The sequence below is a fragment of the Camelus dromedarius genome, chromosome 28 (assembly GCF_036321535.1).
Source record: "Camelus dromedarius isolate mCamDro1 chromosome 28, mCamDro1.pat, whole genome shotgun sequence".
Lineage (NCBI taxonomy): Eukaryota > Metazoa > Chordata > Mammalia > Artiodactyla > Camelidae > Camelus > Camelus dromedarius.
This window is the reverse complement of record NC_087463.1, coordinates 26,211,147-26,231,506: the sequence shown is the minus strand read 5'-3', so window position 1 is coordinate 26,231,506 and position 20,360 is coordinate 26,211,147. Positions and strand designations below refer to the sequence as shown.

Here is a 20,360-nt window from a genome sequence, read left to right as displayed (position 1 = left end):
CCTCTGGCTCCCTGACTCCCACCCGTCTACGCTTTGCTGTAAGTGAGCTGAAGGCCGGTGGGGCGGGGGGGGGGGGGGGCAGAAAGCCTGAAAACAGACAAACCTCTCTTCCGCACAGGCTGCGTCCCTCCTCTGCTGCCTCCTGACCTCCCATCTCTAACTCTCGAAACCCCGGGCCAGTCTTCCCTGAGCAAAGGGTCAGATATTGTGACCGTGGACACACTTCTCTTAGAATCACCAGCATCGCATCGAGGTGGCTAGATCCCCGGGTCTGTGAGGGCGGCTGGTTGGGGCAGGCGGCCCTGAACCCACACCAGGAGTTGGTTCTCCCAGCCCAGGACAGCCGGCCCAGGGGACAAGGGCTGAGTTTCTCCGGGCACCACACTTCCCTGCTCTTGATAAACTGTGCGGGTCCCGCGGGCTCCTGGGAAGCGTCGAGGTCAGTTCCCTGACGCGGAAGCGTAGTCGTCGTCGGGGGGCGCCAGCAGCTGGGCCAGCTTCTCTCCTTGCCCCCTGCTTTTCCACCATCAGGAGGAAAAGGCCGAGAATCCAGGAGAAAGGACCATCTGACTGTGTGTGCAGGTGACTAATGTCCAAACAACAGGCTCCCTTTGGACCAAGAGGATGACACCGACCACAAGCCAACAGACAGATGCTTCAGCGCCGCAGGACCCGGGTCCGCCTCCCCCTTCGGCGCGTTTTCGGGTCTGTTCCGCGCACGCTTTGCCTGCCTCCGGGGGACGCGTGTGCCCTCCAGCGGAGCACCTGCCTGTGTGCGGGGGGGGGCCTGCAGGGCGCCCCCGGTTTCTCAGGCGGCCAGGCTTTGCCGAGGGCCGAGCCCTGAACCCGGAGTCGGCGGCGCGGATTGGGACGGGCGGCCGCGCCCTGGCCCCGGGGGTCCGCGCGGCGGAATGGGGCGTGGAGCAGGTGCTGTCGCGGGTCCCTCCCAGCGCGCTCGGGCGGGGGCAGTTCGGAAGCTAAGCCGCGAGTGACGAGCAGCGGTCCTGCCCCCCGAAGCCCGGGCCCGCCTCCCGGCGCTGGCCCTGCGCGCGGTGCCGCGTGCGCCCGGAGCTCGCGCGGCGCGGCGGGCTGGCGGCGGCGGCGGCGGCGGGCGGGGCGGGCTCGGCTCCCGCGGGCCGTGCGTACCTGGCGCGCAGGAAGCCGGAGGCGGGGGAGAGAGGCGGGGCGCCCTGCCCTCCGAGCAGCCGCCGTCAGTCGCTGCCGCCGCCGCCGCGCACCAGCGAGGACGAGCCTGCGGCCCCGGCGGCCCGCAGCCCCGACCCGGAAGGTGGCGCCCGGGACCCCGCGCTGCCCGCGCTTGGGGCCCGGGCGGCGGGGAAGAGGCCTGGACCCCGCGGCGCCCCTCGACCTGGGAGCAGCGAGCGCAGCGCGGTGGGTGAGCCTCGCTGGGGTGCGGGCGGCGCCTTTGTCTGCGCCCGGGGAGCGGGACCGCGGGGCGCGGGGCTCCCCTGGGCAGCGGCGCGGGTGGCGGCAGGTGGCAGCCCGGCCCGGGTGGGCGCGGGTCCGGACGCCGGTCCGGAGCGGCGGGGCTGCACCCGACGGCTGTCCAGGTGTGGGCTCCGGACAGGGGTCGCGGGAAGAGCACGGGTGGGGGTGCGGGTGTAGTTTAGGGGTGGGAGGTGACAAAGGTCAAAGAGGCCGCTCTGGGCGGTGCGGGGACGGGGCTGGTGGCGAGCTTTCGGGCAGGCGGGGTCCCCGCCAACTTAAGAACACACCTGGAGCCGAGCAGACGACCCCTGCCGCCCCCCGCCCCCACACGAAAGCTAGTTTCCCTCTGAGCGCCGAGGGCGGCGACAGGCGACTCGCCCGGCTTCCGCCTTCGCAAGGCCTGTTCCGACTCGGGCCGCGCCGCCTGCGCCCACCTGCGCCCACCTGCGCGCCTCGCGCCGAGACCGTCGGCGCGGGCCCCTCCTGGGCGGGCGTGAGGCCCTCTGGGCCCGGCACCAGGACTGGTGGTCCTGAGGGTGCCATGTGCCCTGCAGGGTTCTGCTGGTGCCCAGGTGGCTCTAGGTCCCTGTGGGATGCTGGTGGCACCGCGTCGTTTCTTTTAGGGTCTACTTTCTCCGTCCGTCCGTTCCAGAAGGTGGAGTGGGGTAGGGAAAACTAAGTTTCTTTAGGGATCTCAGGAAGACTGGGCAGGAAGTAGGGACGTCTTGGCTCCCGGTTCTCCGTTTCCCAGTTGCGACGTGAGAATCAGCAGCATGTGTTGGCTTTATTTCTGCGTCCGTGGAAGGCACGTGGGATAGCTCGGATGTGTTGGGAGGGCGGAGGGGTGTGAACCTGGTTGCGGGTGGGGGGGGGGGTTGCTGGCCATCCTGTCCACGGGCACCCACACCCGGGCTAGAAAGAGTTTTTCAGAGGAAAGGAACTTTAGAGTGTGTCTTATTTAAGATCTGTAGCTTTTGGAGATCTTAGCACCCCCCTCCCTCCAGCTCAGGGGGACATTTTACAGAATGTGGCCCACAAGTCAGGGACCACCCTGAATTGGGCTCAGTCCTGCACCCCTGCTCACTGGCAGGCCACCTCTGAGTGCTGGAGGCCTCCACGGACATGGGGTTTGGGGACAGAGCAGTTCCTCAGGGAAGGGTTGGCCCATGACCTGCAAGGGGACCGCAGCCTAAACCTGTGTTTTCCCAACCTGGAGAGGCGCCCCTCGGCAGTTGGATTTTTTAAAGTGAAGTAAACTAAAACCTGAAGGAAAGGAACCTAGCAAAAAATTATTATGAAATGTCAGTTCCCAGTGTTCTGAAATGACTGCCTTTATTAACTCAGGGTTAAACAAGAGCTATTTGGCTCAAATCCACTTTCAAATTCTTTCTAAAGTATCACATTTCTGCCCAGAGATAAGAACTTTTCAGAAAAGTTATTTGTTCTGTGGCTTGGCGTTGAGTCTGTCCACCCTGGTTTCGGTCGGGGATGGCTCGGGCCGCGTGCCCTGGTGGAAGGCATCAGCTGAAAGTGAAAAAGAGAAGAGACCAGCCTCTTCTGTGACTTCTCTAGTTCATCCTGAATTTTTAAATGTTAATTGGAGGTTATGTTGTTTGACTTTCAGTTTCTCTCGTGCGTCTTTAAACATTTGGCACCATACACACACCTGTCTCCGTACCTTCTCTGTCCCAGCACCCAGGCAGTGTTTTGACCACTTGCAAAGTGCCGGCCTGTCTTCCGAGGGCGATGCATCACCTCGTTAAGAGTCACGATGCGCTGGGATACCCTCCTTTGATAGAAATACCCTATCGGTGCTCTCGTTTGTAGTGACTAAGAAACCAAGGCACACTGAGGCCGAGAGGCGCACAGAACTCCATCCCGGGACTCTGCCTCCAGCCCCTCGGTGCTGCCCTGCAGGGTGAACAGGACACCTTGCAAACCCCACAGAGCTGCCTTGCATTTTTAAAAAATTCCATGGCTGAGGAGTAGCCACACCCAACAAAACATGCTTCCTCTTCAGGATGACTGGACCACGAGGCTGCTGTCAGGTCACTGTTAGTCATCCTCCCCTTAACTTCCTCTGTGAAGTTGTCCACAAAGAAGGAAAGACAGCTTGCTAATTCCTCAGTATGGTTTTTGGTACGTAGTCCTTAGGCAGTAGGACACTTCGACTGGCCCATCAGAGCCACTGCAGGACGCTTAAGTCAGCCTGAGTTTGGGGCCCCAGGAGCTGGTTTTAGCGCAGCAGAAGTTACCCACAGGGAGACCCTGATGGTCCCACTCAGCAGAGATGCTGATGGAGCAGATGTCAGTCCTCCTGAGTGTGTAGATCGGGTTCAGCCAGAGAAACAGAACCAGTAGGAGAGACACATGAGTGACTCATCACGGGGAGCTGGGGCTGGAGGGGCCAGCCAGACAGGAGGCCGGAACTCTCAGGTGTGAGCTGAAGCCACGTCCAGAGGTAGAATCACCCTCTCATTCTGACCAGGAGTAACCACTGATGCCTCTTCTGAAGCTTTTAGCAATATCTCAGAATCAATAACTCTAAAAAATTCATAAATACGGATCCAGGTTCTGAGAGCTCCACTGAGTAGGGGTGAGGCTCTGTTGTTAAGAAATAGGTGGCTACCAAGGGAATGCAGGTAAACAGACGCTGGTGGGAGGTATGAAACATGGTAGAATTCAGTAATGTAAAACAAGCCACCCAACAGAAAAAGCTGTGGGAGCACAGGCAGGCCTGGAAGAGAATGGGCTAATAAAACACAGAAAGATGTCTAACCTGGGACGATTTTTCATGTCCATCATCCTGGTAAAAATGTTGAACTTCTGACTATACCGAGTCTCGGGGAAGATATGAAGAAGTCAGAACTCACATTATGGCGCGTGGGAGTGTAAACAGACATTTCAGAAAACAATCCAGAAAAGCTGAAGATGGACAGTCCCAGTGACCTGGTGAGTTCACGCCCAAGTGCTCCCGCCCGGGAGAGCCTGGGCAGAGGTGGGTCACAGAAGCAATTTTCTGAAACTTTTTATTTTGAGATAATTGTAGATTCATATGCAATTGTGGGAAATAATACAGAGAGATTCTTACACCCTCTGTAACATCTTGCAAGACGATAGTACAGTCTCATAACCAGGAAGCCAGCGCTGGTACAACCCGTCAGCCGTACCGAGATTTCACCAGTCTACACGTCCCGTGTGTCTGTGTGTGTCGTTCTGTGTGGTTTTGTCACGCGTGTAGAACCGTGTGGCCGCCCACAGTAGGTAAGAGGGTTCCACCCCAGGCTCCCTCTGGGTGCCAACTTCCCCCCACCCCAGGCCCTTGGCAACCACCCATCAGTTCCCCATTTTCTGTAATGTCATCATTTCAGAAATGCTTTCTAAATGGAATTAGACCACATTCAGCCGTTTTTGATTGGCTTTTTTCACTCACTGCTGTTCTCCTGCAGTTTCTCCAAGTTGTTGAGGATGCCGGGAGCTCATTCTTTTTTTATCGCTGAGTAGTGTTCCACGGAATGGATGGCCCTTGCCTCATGGTTTTTTGGTTTTAACCATTCACCCTGTGAGGGTTTCCAGTTTGGGGCTATTTGAGTAAAGCTGCTGTGATCACCCATGTCCAGGTTTTTGTGTAAACCCAGCTGTCACTGCTCTGGGATGAATGCCCGAGAGCACTACCGCTGAGTGACACCGTCAGCGCGCGTTCCGTTTTACAAGAACCTGCCCTACTCTTCTCCAGAATGACTGCACCGTTTTCCATCCCACCAGCCAGGTGTGAGTGACCCAGCATCCCCAAGACCATGACAGCATGGGGCACTGTCACTGTTTTTCGTTTGGGCTGTTCTAACAGGTGTGCAGTGATACACCACCCGTGGTTCTGGTCTGCATTTCCCTCGGGGACGACGATGCCAGTCTTTCCACGTGTGCGTCTGCCTTCTGCGTTCCTCCCGGGGACCAGCTGTCTGTGTCTTTGCCCACTTTCTCGTTGGATTGTTTGGTCTTGGCAGCTCCTCCTCTGTTCTAGGAGGGTCCTGACGGTTTCCAGTCACCCTGTCAACCGAGCTTGCCTTCATCCTCTCCACTGGGTCTTCTGCAGAGAGGAGGGTTGTCAGTTCCATGAGGTCCAGTTTATTCACTTTTTCCTTTTATAGGTTGGGATTTAGGTGTGAGATGCAAGATCCCTTGGTCTACCCTGAGTCTGAAAGCTTTTCTCCTGTTTTTTGTTTTTATTTTCCTACAAGTTTTGTGTTTCGGCGTTTTACACTGAGGTCTGTTGTCTGTTGTGAGTTAATTTTGGTAGAAGGTGAGAGGTGTCGGTGGAGGGGTTTGGTTTTCGTTGGTTTCTGTCCCTGCCTGGGATTGTCCCACTGCTCCCTGACTGTCTGTTGAAAAGACGAGTCTTCCTCCAGCAGACTGCTTTTGCATCTTTGTCAGAGGTCGTGCTCGCATACTTGTCTGGCTCCGTTTCTGGGTTCCCTGACTGTCCCCTTGGTCAAGATGTCTGTGCCTCCACCACGACCACACTGCTGAGCACTGTGGCTGGAGGGTGAACCCTACCACCCGGTCGAGTGAGTCCTCCCACTTTTCTTCTTTATCAAAATGCTGTCAGCTGTTCCAGCTGTTCCATCATCCCACACGTTTTAGAAAAAGCTTGTTTGTATCTACAGGACCCTCGGAATTTTTATGGGAATTTCATCAAGTCAGAGGGACTTGGGGAGAATTAACAGTTTTCCTGTGTGGTGTCTTCCCCACCATGACGACAGGTTGTCTCTATTTAGACCTTCTTTGGTTTCTTTCGTCAGTGTTTTGTAATTTTAAGCACATAGATTCTGAATCTGTGGGGTTTTATTAGGGTATACCGAAGTATTGCATTTTATTTGGAGTAATTTTAAATGGTGTCACGTTTTAACTTCAGTTTCTACACATTTGTAGTTAGCATGTACAAACGTACGTGACTTTTGTGCATCGTTCTTGTGTCCTGCAACCTTGCTGAACCCCCTTGCTAAGTCTAGGAGGTTTGAGGTAGATTCCTCGTGATGCCCATGCAGACCATCATGTCATCTATAAATAAGGAAATGTTACTTCTCCTTTCCAACCTCTGTCTGTTTTATTTCTTTTTCTTGTCTCATTGCAACAGAACTCCCAGGGCTGTGCTGAATAAGAGTTGCAGGAGTGGACATCCTTGCCTTATTCCTGATCCAAGGGGTAAAGCATTCACTTTGTCACCGCTAAGGACGATGTAGCTGTAGAGTTTCTGTCAAAGTTCTTTATTACATTGAGGAAGTGCCCCCTCTATTCCTCACTTGCTGTGAGGTTGCATCGTGAGTGGGTGTTGGATGTTTCCTGCCAGTTGATAGGCTCCTGTGATTTTCCTTCTTCAACCTGTTAGTGTGATGGGCTGTACCGATTCATGTTCGAGTTGGCATTGAAACATCCTTGCATGTCTGGAGCGTGGGGTTGGCCGGCGCTGTGTGTTAGAGCAGCGTCTTGTAAGTAGGAACGAACCCCTTCCCCAAGTGTAATTTTACCTAAGGCTTACTGCTGTGAACTTCTCAGCATGAGGGTTTATTTCTGCATGATGTCTGTTGTCTCATACGTGTGTATATACATATATATATATATATATATGTGACATATATAAAACCCATAAAGAAGCCTAACTTATCTCCTCCCACCCCTCACACAGACTTATCTTCTAAAAGAACACTAAAAAGTGAAATAATGGTGTCCCGCCAGGGCCCCACAGGCACCCTGGGGTCAGACGTCCTCCCAGGAGGCAGAGGCTCCCCTGCTCCCCAGTGATGCCGATTTCCTCTCCATCCCTTGAGGACCCTCTGAATCGAGCAACATCCTCATCTTATTACCCCAAGGAAATGGGAGTTCTCAGCAGTCAGCAGACCTGGGGGGTCGTGTGTGTGAGGTCCAGTGCATCCTCTGCTCTGTCCAGTGACCCGTGTGACGGCCGGTGACACTCACCCTGTGCTCCTGAGGTCTTGGAGCACGTGCCCAAAGCCAGGCATCCGAGACCATGCCTTCTTAAGTCACTGTTCCCTGGGTGGGAGGGACAGCAGGCCACCCTCCTGACCCCCAGCCAACACCAGGCCTCGTACCCACGTGGGCCACACACTCTGGGGACCAATCAGACATCAGGGGCTTTTGCTTTAAGAAGAGCTCGTTTTTAAAGGAAAGAATAGATGTGAAAATACGAAAAACAGACGCATTTCTCATCAAGGCGGTGCCCCACGCCACACCAAACCAGTGCTGCTTGTGCAGAGGGGTCGGGGCTGAGAGCTGGGGACGAGAGGGCGACGCCCTCCAGTGTGGGAAAGGGCTCCTCTGAGGCCTGAAGCCGCAGCCTTTGACAGGAAATGAGTTTCTGCTCAGAGCCCCTTGGCGGCTTTTCTTGAGGATGCGATGTTCCTCTTTGGTACGTGTTGTAGATTTTAAAACGCAGAAAGGGCTGTTTCACTGAACGCGCTAGTTTTTAACATCACGCTGATTCCGGCTGCGTGGCAGTTAGGCTTGGATTCGGTCCCTGTCTCCCCTGTGTCAGAACCACCTAGAAAACAGAGACGGGTGCCGGTGCCCCTGGCGCGAGGCAGTTGACTGGACAGCCTTTTGTGCTGGGTTTTGCTCTGATTGGTGGCCAGCACGCAGCGCTGACCATCCGATGGCAGCTCTGAGCCACACCAAGGAGCACCAGGTCACGCCCCTGCCGTGCGGACCCTGCAGACGACAGCGGGGGCACCCGGGGTTCTGTGGTGGCCCGAGGTCCCAGCTGGTGAGGGCTGCAGCTCAGGGGGGGCCCGGGGTGTGCCCAACCCCTCGGCCACCAGCTCCCCGGCTGGACCGAGACTTCCTGTAAGTCGTGGCTGGACGGCAGGCGGAGGCACTAGCGGGACATGCCTCGTTGTCATTTGGTTTTCTGAGGTGTAGGTTTCAAGGAACAACTCCTCTAGATGGCACGTAAATGTCCCCTGGTTTCTCAGGAGTCGGGGTAGGAGGGTGGAGGCGGTGAGGGTTAGGTTTTGTCGGAGGGAGGGGAGCCCAGTTGCCCCCAGCAGACATCGTCCTCACCCTGGATGTGTTAAGTAGGCTGAGGGCCCCTGCTGGCCTGGTCACCACTGATAGCAGCACCCACAAGTGTCAACCCCGCCTTCGGGGGTGTCAGGCCACAGAGGATCTCCCCAAGTGGGCTCCTGTCCCAGACCGCATCCTGCCTTCCCTGCAGTTAGCAGTGTCTGTCACTGCAGCCCTGCGGGCAGGAGCAGAAAGCTGGGTGCAAAGACAGCTCCTCCAGCAAAGAGCTCGCAGACTCACGGACCTCCCTGGTCTCCCTGCCATCATTCGCCCACCTAACCAGGGACAGAGGAGAGCTCAGCTTGCGCTGACCTCGACCGGAGTCTGAGCACCTGCCTGAGTTGGTTCAGATTAGGTGGGGGACTGGTTCTGGGAGGGGGACACCAGCGCCCAACCCAAGTGTCTGCTGCGGCCGGAGCCCACGTCCTGCGTCCCACGAGGCTGCAGGACGAGGGTGACGCCTAGTGTCCCCCCAGGGCTCCGCCAGCCACCTGCGTGCAAGTCATCCAGAACTCACACTAAATGCAGAGTCCTGGCCCCCTGTCTCTGGACACCACACCACAGCCTTGGGGTCCGGGCCCAGGAATCTGTAGTCTGAGGTGCTCCAAGTAAGGGGACCACTGCTCAGGGAAAGAGGGGGCGGTGCCCGACGCGTGGCTCGGCGACGCAGGTCTCCCTGAGCGTCTCTGCCCGCAATGCACGCGGCGACGCGCTGCAGCATTTCTGTCTGTCTCACTGACACACTGACTCGTGGAAAGTCCCATCCCGTCCCGACAACACGTTCTCCTTTCTGTCATTTAGTTTTGATTCTCTCTCCATTTGGAGAATCACACTCTCTTTCCTGCCGGGAGCGCCGGCGTCTCTGACGGGGAATATTTATGGCTGGTTATATTCCTCACCAGGCTTCCTGTATGGTTGGAACCTAACATTTTTGCTAAACTTGCAAGGAAAGCAAAAAATCCAGAGCTGTGTGGCAGGCTTCCCAGACAGAGCAGACACACAACTGAGTATTTTAAATTCCCTGACCCTCCAGGATGTGCAGAAGGTGACACCATGCCTTTCCAGGCACACCCGGATCAGACCAGGCAGCTCCTGCCGTGAGGGGGGGGGGGGTGTCGTGTCATTGGAGAGCCCCGAGTCTGCAGACGGGTTTCCCAGGGCATGACACTTGTCCCACCCCCTGCAGGAGGCCCAGGGCTGCACCTGGCGGAGCAGAGGGGCCGCAGGAGCTGTTTCTCACCCACACGGTGCTGGAAGGTTGGCTCTGCCCTATACCAGTTCCCTCTCCGGGTCTCTCCCGGCGACCTTGAGCCTCTCCTCGTGCCCTGTCTGGGAATCTTCTGGGTTCTTCCCCCAATTCCTGGTCAAAAATCATCTTTGTCTGCTCCTGCCTGGGGTGGTCCCCTGACCCGGTTTCTGGGATGCCCATCTCCCCTGCGGGGCGTTTCACAGCCGTGGCTCTGTTCTCTGGTTTTGATAACATCTGGTTTATAAGGGGTTCAGTGTTCCACCAGGCACTTGCATCCTGGGAAACTTAAAATAGGTTTTCCCGGTCTCACGTCATCCGCCTAGCGCACAGCGGGGGTATTTGTTGCGTCCACGGATGGCAGGTTCCATCAGCCCCAGTCGTCACCATCCAACTGACGCACTGCAGAGCCTGAATTTTGCAGAAGTCCTTTGCCCACGTCTGTTCTGCACCAATCAGAAGAACGTGGGCCGTGATTTATTCAGCTCACTGTGTTGCCTTCAAAGACCAGACAAAGCAGGAGCTTAATAAAACAAACAAAAATGATTTTCACATTTTAGCAGCTGGGTTTCTCTTGGGAGGGAGCGGGGGAGAGTGGTTTTTTTCCTGATTCTCTCAGGTGTCTGAAAACATAATGACCTTGGACTAGAGATTATGGAGTGTAGTCACCAGCTGCAGCTGGTGTCCTGGAAGTACAGAGGGTAAGTCGCATGCCTGTCGGGCCGAGTGCAGCTCTGCGTCTGCGCACCACCCCGTGCTGCTCCGTGAGAGGTGCTGTGAGAAGGAAGGCGGCGATCTTCTGCTCCGGCGCTGGCTCTGTGTGTCAGGGCTTCTCTTTGAAGAGAGGAGGATTTAGAGCGGGTGTTAGAAGCTGGCCTTACTCGTTTCCGACAGCGTCTGGGAACCGTGGTGCGAAGGGGACACAGCCACAGACAGGGCAGACAGCCTTCCTGGAAATGCAGTGAAGCGTCACGGTTAAAGCCCTGTTATGTAACTGAATCGCTTTGCTGTGCACCTGAGACTAACACTGTAAACAGACTACACTTCAATAAAACATAAGAATTAAAAAAGCCACATTATGTAACAGTCCTGACACCAATGTGTATACACATTTCTATAGATGTTTTTCACAGGGGCTTAGCAACACCAGAATAAAGGGCACGATTAGGAACTTAACGAAAATTTCAACGTGAAGGTAGATTAAAACCCGGACTGATTTTCACACCATTTTTTTAAGCCACATTTGTCCGTGAAGCGAGCAGAGGCCCCAGGCGTCACTTTGGCGTGGGCGACTGTGATGCAGCCATCACAGGGTCTTAAGTCTCTGAGGCTGAACTTCATTTGCTTCCATGACACGTGTAAAGAAGAGCCAGGAAAGTGCACCCGGGCCCCGTCCAGAGCCTCGCGCCGGCCTCTCTCCATGGCGCTGCGCTGCCGTGAGCCCCGGGGTCCGCCGGGCTCTGAGGGCGGTGACTCCAGAGGCCTCCACTTCCCGGTCAGAGCACTCTGCCCAGCCGCTCTCCCTGCGCAGGGCTGGTGGGGGGTTTGCCACTCATTACAGACACCCGGGAGCTCCGTGCTGGGGACCCAGGGGGGAGACACAGAAACGCCCAGAGGAGAGGGGCCGTAGGTGTTCATTCATCCCTCAGAGCAGGTGGAGCCCAGACCCAAACCGTGCCCGAGGGCTTCGTGAAAGAAAGAAAACACACGCAGCTGAGGTCTGTGCACGGCGCAGGCCTGGCTGTGTGTTGTGGCCCCTGTGTGTGCGGCCCACGTCTGCACGGCTGGCCGGCTAGGAGCCGGGGAACCGGGATGCCGCTCTCGCCGAAGCCCAGGCGAAGCGCCAGATGCGTGGACTGACCTGCTTTCAGAGGCTTCTATTCTAATATTTGGATGAGGCTTACAGGAGAGTGTAGTTCGAAATCAGCCCTTTGAAAGGTCATGAATTCATTAAGAACTCTCCCCACCAAATCTATAGGTGCCTTGTTTCCACATATTTGAATTCAGCCACGTCGTGACTAGTGATTCGTGGGCTGAGCTCAGATCCCTGCTGGTTTGATGACATGTCTTCCTGCCTCCAGGATGGATCTGCCAGCCACCCAGGGAGGGTCTGCGTTTGCCCCCGACGGTGTATCCCCAGGGACCTCCCTGGACCGGCCACAGGTTCCAGCATCTGCCCGCCGCTCCCCACCGCCGTGTCTGCTCCCCTGGGCCCCCTGCTGTGGAGGCTTCATCTACAGTGAGGGGACCCCTGTGGCCCTGCCTCCACCCACCGCCCTCGGTGCTCAGTGCCCCGCCCCGTCTGCGCCAAGTTCCTCAGGGGCAGCACCGCGCTCGGCAGGGTGCTGCCCACACTTCCTTTTTGTGGTGTCCTTTGTTCCTGCTGAAAAGGGCTTCCGTTTTCGGGGACCCTGCCCCAGGGAGGCCCTCAGCCGCCTGGCCCCTCAGCAGTCCTCTTGGTGACCTGGGCTGCTCCATCTGGCCAGGCTGGTCCTATGGCCACGCCAGCCCCTCCAGCCTCCCTGGTTCACTCGTGGCTCTGCTCACAGGTGGCGCTGTGCTCCAGGGGCGGCTCTGGTGGTCTCAAAACATGCATGTGCTCCTTGTGACATACGTGTGTGACTGTGCGTGCGTGTGTGCATTGTGAATGTGTACCCGTGCGTGCACACTCAGACCGAGCTCTGCTCTGCTCTTCCCCTGCTCACCAGCATCCAGTAGACACTCGAGGAGTTTCGTGTGCCTCGTTGGGACCTGGCCCCCAGCCTTGGGCCCAGTTGTCCGTGTGTTGGACATGATACAGCAGCTTTGCTTAAACCTTGTCAGGAAAGGCTGGATTTTTAAAGATCCCAGGGGTTGCAGAGCAGGTGTGGGAGCCCACACCATCCCTGTGGGAATCAGTGCAGCACCCCATCCAGCCCCCTCATTTCCCCCAGAAAGACAGCAGACGGGCCTCAGGGGCACCAGGTGGCCTGTCCGAGGCCACCCTGCTGCTTGTGGGAAATGAGACTTCCTGCCCCAAATGCCCCATTGCCATCACCTCTCTGGTCCTTTGAGTCGGTCCTGCGGTGTCTTTGGATGTTACCACCCCTCGTTTGAATGCTGTGGTTGACGTCAAATAAGAAGTCACTTATCCACAAAGGCTGTGCTTTGGGGGGAATATGAGTGAGTGAGACACTTCCTTATAGTTTCAGTGGGTCACAGGTCATCAGATAGACACGACATTGTGAATATTCTCTGCCAAGACCTTTGCATTTTTCATCTATTTCCTATAAAGGCAACCAGATAATCTTGATTTTGATGGAGAAATTAAATTATAAGTTCTCCACTTTGTGGTAATAAATCATTGCCTTCTGAAAGGATACTGCCCTTTTTTTTTGTTTGTTTTTGGCCTTAAGGATACCACTCGGCCCTGAACGGCACAGGGAAACCGGGTGACAAGCTCAGGTCCAAGCCAACCGCTCACTGGCGGCCGCGTGTTCGTTGTCTGGGTGGCACCCTGGAGGTGTTTGCTGGCCACTTATTTAAATGCCATCTTCCAAACACAGAGTTTGAAAGGAGATTTACCTTTATGACACATTTCTATTGAGCCTCATGATTTACCGTTGCCCTGCAATGGTTTCCCCGTCCGAGGGAGTGAGGTTTGCACACTTGGTCCAAGTCGTCGTTAATGCGTTTGAGTCGTCAGAATGTACATTAAAATGTGTGAAATGGAAGGAAAGTGCCCTTTTACTCTCCCTGCAGCTCTTTTCCTTAATAACTCCAAGACTGATTGTGTCCAGAGTCCTTTTTTTTGAAGACATGAAGTGCCCGGCCAAGTCATCAGGTCAGCTCACAGCCGACCTGGACCCGGAGCTCTGGGCATCGCAGACGGTGCGGCCGCTCCGAGCACAGCTCAGCCCAGGCCCCTGGCCCTGCCGGTACCTGTGAACCTGGGTCAGCCGGCCTCTTGGACCTTGTGGGCTTGGTCAGCACAGCCTCTGCCCCAGCCTGGCTGGAGGGCTGGGAGGATGTGCTTCTGAAATGATCTCCACCTGGCCCCGCGCAGAGTGGGGACCCCCTCCCGCTGGCCACTCTCTGAGGCTTCCCGACTCCAGGGCAGGGTCCTTTCCACTGAGTCGTGCCCCCTTGGGACGTATCTCCCTCCCTTCTGGTTTTTTAAAATTCTATTTCTTACTGAAGTGTGTTGACTTACAATGTCAGTTTCAGGTGTACAGCAAAGCGATTCAGTGACACATACACATGCACAGATATCTATTCCTTTTCATATTCTTCTTCATTAGAGGTGTTACAAGATATTGATATACTGTGCTATACAGTAGAAACTTGTGGCAGTGTGTCTGTAATTGTCACCCACCCGCATCCTTTATCTTCTGAAATGCCGCACGCCTGTGTGAAGACGTGCGCCTATCACATCAGCTCTGAGCGTGTGCAGGCGGGACTGATGAGGCTGAGGACGATGCTCACATTCTTTTCCTTGATTAGCATCTGGAAGGTTCTGGGAGGAGGTCTCCCAGGAAAATGGTGCCAGAGAGGAGACTGCCCCTCCCCCGTGGGACTACTGCGGGGTCGGTGATTTGAAACTGGAGGTTTGAGAGCAGCAGTTGTAGAATTCAGGTGTCCTCTGTGTTTTCAGAAAGATTTGGTTTATTTCAGTCGAGACTCAGACCGTAGCTCTTTTGGCCCCAGGCCGCCTGCAAGCCCGCGGGCTGAGTCAGCGCATTCCTCCCCGAGCCCCGCACTCTTGCGCCATCATCCTGCCTGAGGTCAGGGAATCTGTGAGTTGCTCCATTCTTCTGCAATCTGTTGTGCAGGTGGATTAAAACACACTTAGCTCGACAAGTTCTAGCCTTTGAGCACTGGCTCTGGCCTGGAGCGACGCCCAGGGCGTCACGTTTCCTCGGTTATCAGCGCTAGGGTCCTGGTCGTGTGCCCTCGGGGACTGGCACAGTGGCACATTTTGCAGTCGGTGACCCTGCTGCAGGCACGCGGGGCCGCTCCCGGAAGTCCAGCCCCCGCTGGGTCCCCTGCTCCTCCGACTGAGGGCTTGTATCTTCAGGTGCCTGTGAAATATTAACCAGTTATTTCCACAGCCCCTCCCGGAAGTAGCATTTACCCTCCTGGGTTTACAGATAAGGAGGAACTGGGGACCAAACCTCAGAACAAGCAGAAGAGCGCCCACCAGAAGGGGCCCACCCCGGGCACCTCTGGGACTCGAGCCCTGGGACTTCCTCTCTGAAACCCCCATGCCTGTCCCAGCTGCTGGTCCTCCCGGGGGGCAGCCTGTGCACAGTGTGGCCAGTGGGACCCGCGGTTCATGCCCGTGACCGGGTTAGGCCACCAGGACTGGGATGTCTCCAGATGCTGCCCCACTTGCCCCTGAACCCCACTCCCAAGCATCAGAAAGGCTGTCTCCACATGACTGCAGGCCTGGAGTGCCCGTTACCCAGCAAGGCCACTTTTCCTGGGACCCTCTGCTTTCACACGGACAATTTCGGCTTTCCTTGCAGGAGCTACAAAAAGCTAAGCACGCTACGTGGTCATAGACTCGCGTGAATATCTGAACAAGAAATTCTGAAAGTTAATCCAACTTAGCATTAGTGAACCATTGTTTAATCTACTTCCTTCTTCCTTTAAGAAAATGCTTCATTGGAGTTGAGAAAGGGGCTGTACCAGCGGCACTGCAAGCCGGGAACCCAGACGTCCTTGGCTGCCCGTTCTGCAACGGCTCAATCTGCCAAGTCAGCCAACACCCTGGGCACCAGGCTCGAGGGACCAGTCAGCCTCCATCAAGCTCCATCCTTCTGCAATCCTGTCATTGTCTTTTTAAAGTGGTTTTTGATAACTTTAAGGCAGTGCTCCTCTGCGATGTGACTCTGATAAGCCTGAGCAAACAAAGGATGGTGGCAACTGGCTTGTGAACATTCCGTGATCACCCAGTGCAGAAATTCCCAGCCCCCAAATCTGAGAGCTGGTTTCCTCTCAGGCGCTTCTTATGTGAGTCCAGGTTGGGTGTCTGGGGCTGTCTGAGTGCCACCAGCCGGGCAGGGGGTCCTGAGGACGGGTGGGAGGCAGATCGCAGCTCGCTGTCTGGGAGAACCTTGTTCCAGACGGGCGGGGACTTCTGAGATGAACCTCTACCCTGTTCTCCGAGCTGATGGGCTGTCTCGGTCCACGTGGGCAGCTGTGACAGGACGCCACAGACCGGGGGCTTGTAAACAACAGACGTTCATTTCTCACTGTCTGGAGGCTACAAATCCAAGATGCAGGGGCCAGCAGATTCGGTGTCTGTGAGGACTGGATTCCTGGCTCACACACGGCGTCTCCGCTCTGTGTCCTCACGTGGAGCAGCACTGGGAGCTTTGTGGGATCTCCTTTACTGGGGCCCTGACCCCATCCGTGCCGGTTCTGTCCTCAGACCTACGCAGCTTCGAAGGCCCCCCTCTGGATGCCATCATCTGGGGGCATGGATTTGGGGAGGACACAGGCATTCGGTCTGTAGCACAGGGTTCCGGGAGCTCTTTGTCCAGGGACCACGGCACTGGGGGGGCTTGCTCCTCCCAGCAGGACTGGATTCCTCCCAAAAGTGGGTGAAGGGGCACCACACGTCTCCCACAGGGAAGACTGTAGTGGTGCCACCTGGAGGGTCCTGTTCCTCCGCGGATTCCCAATGCTCAGGCACTTCCCTGTCACACCCATGGTTTCTCCTACCTCAGGGCCTTTGCACATGCCATGCCCTCCACCCAGGCTCTCCCCCTGCTTCCCACAGCATCTCTACCTGCCCCTTCTGCTCACCCCGTCGGCCTCCGTCCACATGCCACTCTCACCCAGCATGAGTTTCCCGTGGCTCCTGTAACCGAAGACCACTGACACTTTGGCTCAAAATGGAAGTGTCTTCACTCACAGCTCTGGAGGCCGGAATTCCAAACCCAAGGCTTCTCAGGGCCAGGCACCCTCTGAGGGCTCCAGGGGGCCTCTTAGCCCTTCCAGGTTCTGACACTGCCCACAGGCCGTGGCATCCGTCTCCTTGTAGACACGTCTCTCTGGTCTCTGCCTCTGTCACCACGTGGCATTTCTCCCCAGCTCCTCTGTGTCTGTCCCCCACCCCTTTCTCCTCCAAGGACACCAGTCTTTGGATGGGGTCCACCCCAACCCAGTACAGCCTCCTCTTAACTGGATTCCATTTGCAAAGATCCTCTGCCCTAATAAGGTCACAGTCACACGTCCTGGGGATTAGGAGGTGGTCCTATCTTTTCAGGGGACACAGCGCAGCGCACCACACCCTGGGAAGGGCGTCCTGGCCTCCAGGGTCGGGTAGCATGCCCTCTCCCAGCACGGCGTTACTACACTGCCTTTGAAATGTGTGTTCTGGTTCATCTCCTGTATTTGACACCAAATGCAATGAAAACAGCATATTTGTTTGGACCAAGAATAGGCCATCAATAAAGATTTTGTACAATCTATATTGAGGAAAGGCAGATGGAAAGCTTTATAAAACTGTCACCATTATTGTAGTGTTTTCTATGTTGCTTCTAAGATACTGAGAAAAAGAACCTTAAAAATGGCCTTCTGTGCGTAGACTGTGGGCTCTCTGACTGTCGCTGCCCCCAGATCTGAATGTGAAGTGAGGGAGGACATCTGAGTGCCCCTCCTGGGGGCAGCAGGGGCGGCATCTGCGTGGTGGGTGGGGGGCTGGGGGGGCAGGTGAGGGGTCTGATTTGTCTCGCAGACACGAGTGAGTCATCAGCCAGGGAGGAAGTGGGAGAGGGTCTGGGCCCCTGAGGAGCTTCCCTTAGATGGTGGGAATGTGCTACCTACAGAGGGAGGGGAAGGAAAGCCCACGGACCACCCTGAGGCTGACGTGTAGAGTCAGAAATTCAGGGTAAGCTCAGGCTGCGCCCGCCCCCTCCACCCTCCCTGGGACGGTCCCCCTGCCCACACCTCTGTCCATAACGCTGACTTCACGTCTCCATTATGTACTGCCTGAATTACTTAAATTTAAAATTGTTTGAAAGCCGTCCTTATCGGGCAGGTTGTGAGATTTCCCGTGGCTCGTGGAGGCAGTGTCTTTGGCTCATAGTTGGAGCCCCAGGGCCGGCCTTACGGTCCTGCCCAGGAATGGATGTTCCAGTACCCTTCCCTTCCCTCAGGACCTTCTTTTCCACTTTCCTTGAAAAGGAACCACCCCCTGCTGGATGCCCCCCACGGTCAGTGCCCAGCTTCGCATCCCTCCATCCCTCGTTGGCAGGGGAGGCAATCAGCTGCCCGCATCCAGCCCCTGACTGTGGTTGTGGTCTTCCCTCTCAGCTGGGAAGGTGCTGCCCAGAGTCCAATGGGTAGATCCCTGAACGCTCGCTGTGGGGTCCCTCACTTGACCCACCCCTGTGAGCTGGGGAGACCTCAGCCCCGGGCCCTTCTCTGCCCCTCCCCACGGATGACATCCCACGAGGGCCTCTCTGTCAGTGCTCACACTTGCCCAAATTCCAGCAGGACAGAGGAAACAATCACTCTGATCTATTGTCCATGAATAATTGCACCCATGCTGGATGAGAAGCTAGACCCCCCCCACCCCCGGTTCACCACTGATTGTGAAGCAGTGTATTAGCTGAATGTCCTTATGGCAGGAAGGGTGAACTTGGGCAGGTGAGGTGTATGTGGTCATGACTAACTCCTTACTGGTCTCCTCCGGTGGTCGGCGCCCCGTGTAACGTGCGAGCCGTCCTCCCGGGAAGGGAGGGCGCAGTGGCCGTGCGGTTGTGCTGTCAGGGGCTGCGGGTTCGAGTCTATGACTCTCTTGAGGCCTCTAAGCCGCACTGCAGGTGTCATGGTCTCTGTTTTTACAACTGAGAAATCAGAAACTCAGAGAATTAAATCTGCTAAGCTCTGCAGTAGATAATTACTGGCAGGCATGGAACTAAAACCCACACAGTTCCTTGTGTTCACTTCTCACCAGTGGTTATTGCAAGATGTTAGGTAGGAAATTCCGAAAGTCACTGCCATCTTCCTTGTTAACTTGTGCATCTACGTGCAGGTGTTTATAAAGAACAAGTTGCCATCATTCAGTTATCTTCTCAAGGCTACCTGTCAGCGTCTTCCCTTCCTCGCGCTGCTAATCATCTAGAGATGGGCGATGCCCCAGACCTACGGGGCACACTTCTTTCCACACAGGACATACTCATAGTGTAAATAACACCCAGCTTATCCTCCTTTTTAACTCAGGTATATTCCTAGAGGCATCGTTGCAGCTGAGTCTTTCCAACTTTCCTTTCTCAACTGAACAGCGGGACTAAAGCTTTCAGGGTTATTCCTGTAATTCCACGACTTAAGGGATAAAGCAAATCCCTGTAAAATTAGCCCTGTGTCCCTGTGGAAACATTAACTTTAGGACTGCTTTCTGGGACGTGGACCCCAAGGGGGAAAAACTTGTACAATCAACAAAATCTGACGATGCCAAAGCCAAAAGAACCGCAAGCCTGTGAGGATGAGACTGTCTCCCGGAACGTGGACGTAAACGCAGCCGGACAGCGGCTCCCAAGGGGCCCGAACGCAGCGGCGCGCAGATGGCACGGTGAGCGCTCCAGGGTGCGCCTGTGAGCTCGCCTCGCCGCCCGGCCCTGCGAGCAGCAAGCCCCCGCCCAGCCCTGCCGCCCCGGCACAGGGGGCGCCGCGACCCGTGCGGCTTCCGGACGAGACCACGCGGGCGGTGCGCGGAGAGACGAGAGGCGGGGACGCAGACTCAGCCCCGCACTTCGCGCACGGCTGCGGACACTGAAATGCTCAGCTGGCTCCTTCTGAGGTACTTTCACGTGCGTTTTTACTGACAATGGGATCATCGTGAGATTTTTGTCTCAGTAGATTTACTGTGGGATAGAGAAGGCCTCCATCCGAGACCCCGACCCTGACCCTAACCTTGACCCTAACCCTGACCCCAACCCCGAGCAGCCCCTATTTCATGCTGACCACAGCACAGTGAGGGACTTTCATTCCTCCCACTTTACGGGAAACTGAGGTTCGGAGAGGTGGAGTAACTCGCCCCGGGCCACCAGCAGGAGCCCGGATGAGGGCCTGGCTCATCCGCCACGCTGCTCTCTGGCAGTTAGGACCTCTCGTGGGCGGCAGCGGGTCAAAACGCCTGGAAGCCACGGCCCCGCGCTTCCGCGTCGGGCAGCGCCTCCATCCGTGCGGCCTCCGGCGGCAAGCCCCGCGCGCCCCCGCCGGGGCACCCCGTGCCGGCCCCGCTGCGGCGGGGGCGTGTCGCTGAAAGTGGTGGCGCGCCGGTTGAGCCGGTTCTCCCCGGCGAATCTCGCTTGCTGACTTTCATTTTCACCCCCTTGACGACACGAAGTTCGGACGGCCATGAGGACGCGGCGGAAACACTCGCTACCCCGGTGGCTGTTCAGGAACCTCCCGAGGGCGCGGACTCCCGCCCAAGGAGCGCGCGGCAGGTGCGCCTGCAGCCCTCGCTGCTCCCCGCCCGGCCCCCACGCCCCTCCCGCCGCGGTCCTCCTTCAGCATCTCGCAGAGGGCGGCACAGCTGCCCGGGGCCCTCCGGGGTCCTCCTGCTCTCCCGGCACCTTCCGCGCGTTTACCG

At 56.5% G+C, this 20,360-nt stretch overlaps 1 protein-coding gene across 5 annotated transcripts in view; it reads left to right on the top strand.

Moving 5' to 3' along the window:
• Positions 1 to 1,245: 1,245 nt before the first annotated feature.
• Positions 1,246 to 20,360, top strand: part of MBP (myelin basic protein) — an 83,278-nt gene continuing 64,163 nt past the window's right edge. Inside the window, exon 1 of one of the 5 annotated variants that reach the window (XM_031441733.2) lies at positions 1,246 to 1,392. The gene's annotated coding sequence lies outside the window, so the exon portion shown is untranslated. Of the gene's footprint in view, positions 1,397 to 20,360 lie in introns of all 5 variants that reach the window. The other 4 variants (XM_031441732.2, XM_031441735.2, XM_031441734.2 and 1 more) reach the window with 4 other exon arrangements.